Below are 4,466 nucleotides of genomic sequence, written 5' to 3' on the forward strand. Positions count from 1 at the left end.
TTATAAGATTATTTACTTGTATTTTATTTACTTTAAAACGAGCAAACATTTATTTAAACACAATTTTTACATTTAAAAAGTTTTCTTCTTGTGAGGAGATCACTTTTTTCTAGAAATTCATAATTTTACAGTTTATTTTACAAATTTAAAAAAATATTACTTTATGTTTATTATATGTTTTTTTAAAGTGTAACAAATATTTTTTTAAGTTAAGAAATTATATATAAAATATATTTCTTTGGTTTAAAGAATTTTGTTCAGTATATTAGGTGTACAAATTTGCTTCCGCCGTTTTTCTATAGATGGCTTTAGCGGTAAGTGGTGGTCGAAATAAATAGATCATAGACGTCATACAATAAACTTGGGCATCTGTCAACATAACCCCATAGAAACATTAGTCGATTTGTGTCTGCATCATAAAGTTATTCTCGATTAAAAATGTCAGTTTACGAGCTAAATTCTCGTCATTTGCGGGAGATTTTAATTTTCTGCTTCAATATGAAGAAATCTGCGGCTGAGGCTTATCGAATGCTCTCAAATACTTATGGTGAGGCCGCTATTAGTGAAAGAACGTGTCGTGAGTGGTTTCAACGCTTCAAGAACGGTGATTTTGACGTCGAAGACCGGCATAGCGGTGGAAGAAAGAAGGTTTTCGAAGATGCAGAATTGGAGGCATTACTTGATCAAAACTCGTGTCAAAATCAAAAAGAATTGGCACGATCATTGGGAGTGACTCAACAAGCTTTTCTAAAACGCCTCAAAGCCATGGGAATGATTCAGAAGCAAGGAAATTGGGTGCCGTACGAATTGAAGCCGAGAGATGTTGAACGGCGCTTGTTTGCTTATGAACAGCTGCTTGAAAGGCAAAGACAGAAGGGATTTCTGCATCGCATTATGACTGGGGACGAAAAATGGGGGTTCATTACGATAACCCCAAGCGCAGAAAATCATGGAGAGTTCCCGGCCATGCTTCCATGTCGACGGCCAAACCGAATATTCACGGCTCCAAGGTCATGCTCTGTATTTGGTGGGACTAGCTCGGCGCAGTGTATTATGAGCTGTTAAAACCGACTGAAACAATCACAGGCGATCGGTATCGAACGCAATTTATGCGTTTGAGCCGAGCATTGAAAGACAAACGGCCGCAATACAACGAGAGACACGATAAAGTAATTTTGCAGCATGACAATGCTCGACCCCATGTTGCGAAAGTGGTCAAGACATACTTGGAAACGTTGAAATGGGAAGTCCTACCCTACCCGCCGTATTCTTTAGACGTTGCTCCCTCTGACTATCACTTGTTTCGATCAATGGCACACGGCCTGGCTGACCAGCACTTCCGGTCTTATGAAGAAGTAAAAAATTGGATCGATTCGTGGATCACTTCAAAAGATGACTAGTTATTTTTTCGACGCGGGATTCGTACGCTGCCCGAAAGATGGGAGAAAGGGGAGCGGTGCACTTGGACACGGTGCATTTGGACACAGCCAATCACAGCACCGTGTGATTAGAGACATTTGTAGGGTCCCTTGGAACAGCGACTTGTGATTGGACTGTGTCCAATTGCCCCGTGTCCAACTGATATACACTCGGGAGAAAGTAGTGGCCAGCGATGAACAATACTTTGAATTATAAATGTATAACCAGTTTTTTTACAATAAAACCTCGAATTTCGGAAAAAAACGGCGGAAGCAAAGTTGTACACCTAATAGTTCCCCAAAAGAAATGATACAGCCCTTACGAAATTAAGGGTGACATATTTCCACCCCCTCGTGAGCAGCTGTTCTCTATAGACCATATCGACTCCAAATAATTCGTAGAGATTTGTAATGTGGGAATTTTCGTTTGTAGTTGTCCAGAAACAAAATGGTGGCCAATTTAATATTTAAGAGTGGTATTTTCACCTCCTCTTTCTGGACAACTACAAACGATGATTCCTTCACTACAAACCTCTACGGATTATATGGAGTCGATATAGTCGGTTTAGAGAACAGCCCTTCAGTAGGGGATGGAATTACACCACCCTTATTGCGTAGGGAGCTGTAACTTTTTTTCTGGACAACTACAAACGAAGATTGCTTCACTACAAACCTCTACGAATTATTTGACCTCGATATAGTCTGTTCAGTGAACAGCCCCTTACGAGGGGAGGAAATTACACCACCCTTAATTGCGTAGGGGGCTGCAACTTTTTTTCTGGACAAGAACAAACGAAAGTTCCTTCACTACAAACCTCTACAAATTATTTGGAGTTGATATAGTCGGTTTAGAGAATAACCTCTGACGAGTGGGTGAAAATACCGTATCTTTAGTTATTCAATTGGTCGCCATTTTGTTTCTGGACAACTACAAACGAAAATTCCTTGACTATAAATCTCTACGAATTATTTGGCGTCGATATAGTCGGATTAGAGAACAGCCCCTCACAAGAGGGTGGAAATACGACACCTTTAAATATTCAATTGCCCGCCATTTTGTTTCTGGACAATTACAAACGAAAATTCCTTCACTGTAAATCTCTACGAATTATTTGAAGTCGATATAGTCAGTTTAGAGAGCAGCCCCTCACAAGGGAGTGGAAATACGCCACCCTTCATTGTGTATGGGGCTGTAACTTTTTTTATGGAAAACTACAAACGTAGTTTTACATTCCTTCACTAGTCGTACATTCCTTCACTAGAAACCTCTACGAATTATTTGTAGTCGATGTAGTCAGTTTAGAGAAAAGCCTTTCACAAGGGGGTGGAAGTACGTCACCCTTAATTTTGTTGTGCACTGTATCTTTTTTTCTGGACAACTACAGACGAAGATTCTTTTACTACAAACCCTTACGAATTATTTGGAGACGATTTTGTCGGTTTAGAGAACAGCCTTTCACGAGGCGGTGAAAATACCGCACTCTTAGGTATTCAATTGGCCGCCATTTTGTTTCCGAACAACTACAAACGAAAATTCCTTCACTACAAATCTCTACGAATTATTTGGCGTCGATATAGTCCATTTAGAGAACATCCCCTCACAAGGGGATGGAAATTCGATACCCTTAAATATTCAATTGGCCTCTATTTTGTTTTTGGACAACTACGAACGAAAATTCCTTCACTGCAAACCTCTACGAATTATTTGGCGTCTATTAGGTCACTTTTTAAGTCAGCTTCCCATTTTGGGGCGCTGAGAATTTTTTCACCCGCCTCCCTCGTAACTTTTTTACTTTTTTCTACAAATAATGTCTTTCACTACATATTTCTACAAACGATTTGGCGTAATTTTATGCAAAAAAATTTTTTATTAAAAGTGGGGGGTTGACTTTACAGAGGTCACATCAACCTATTTTATGTCCTCACAAAATGTCCGGAGGAGAGTGTGAGACACCTTGTATATATATACAGGGTGTCTCATACTCTCCTCCGGACATTTTGTGGGGACGTATAATGAATTGATGTGAAGATAACAGTCCTATATCGTTTTGCGATATTTGCAATAATAGTTGAAATATTAATTAAAAAAGATTAAGAAAAAACGCACGTTGAATGGTAGAGGACGGACCGCTCGAGTCACAACGCGGCCCAGTAATAAAGCACGCGGATGTCGCGCGCGGTGATTGGAAGATAATGCACTACTGCCTATTCTTATCTCGGCGCGGTGCGGCAAAACGTAGGAGCGGTATAAGTATAGACAGTGATGCATAGTCTTCTAATCACCACGCGTGATATCCGCGCGCTTTATTACTGGACCGCGCTGTGACTCGAACGGTCCGTCCTCTACAATTCAGCGTGCGTTTTTTCTTAATCTTTTTTAATTAAAATCTCGACTAATATTGCGAATATCGCAAAACGGTATAGGACTTTTGTGTTCACATTAACCCATTCTACGTCCCTACAACATGCCCGGAGGAGAGTGTGAGTACCCTGTATATACAGGGTCTGAGACCACCCGTATACCCCTTTTATTTCGAAAACAGAGCATTTTAGAAAAAACGTTTCAAAGAATAGTTGTATGGTTTCGAGGTATACATAAGATGGTGTCATTGATTTGACTTTGGATGGCGCCGCCATAGTCAGGTCAACGTCAACTTTGCTTTTTTGAATAGAAATATTTATTTTTTATTACGGAATTTTATTTTATGTAAAGAAATGAACAGCTTTTGTTTGAAAAATTTTTTCATACGACAGCTATTTTTTAAGATATTTACGGAAATATCTACAAAATTATTGGTTTCAATAAATTTTTACTCAAATTCTATCAACTTTACCGAAAAATGGCAAGAGATAAAAATTGCTTATTTTTTCTCACCGGACTCTAAGAATTTTTTCAGAATTTTTTATTAACTTTTTAGTACTTGAAGAAAATTCAAGAAAATGTAGTACTAAAAAGTTAATAAAAAATTCTGAAAAAATTCTTAGAGTCCGGTGAGAAAAAATAAGCAATTTTTATCTCTTGCCATTTTTCGGTAAAGTTGATAGAAT

This window comes from Odontomachus brunneus, unplaced genomic scaffold (assembly GCF_010583005.1).
Source record: "Odontomachus brunneus isolate Ranch 3 - 2012 unplaced genomic scaffold, Obru_v1 Obru_scaffold_012, whole genome shotgun sequence".
Lineage (NCBI taxonomy): Eukaryota > Metazoa > Arthropoda > Insecta > Hymenoptera > Formicidae > Odontomachus > Odontomachus brunneus.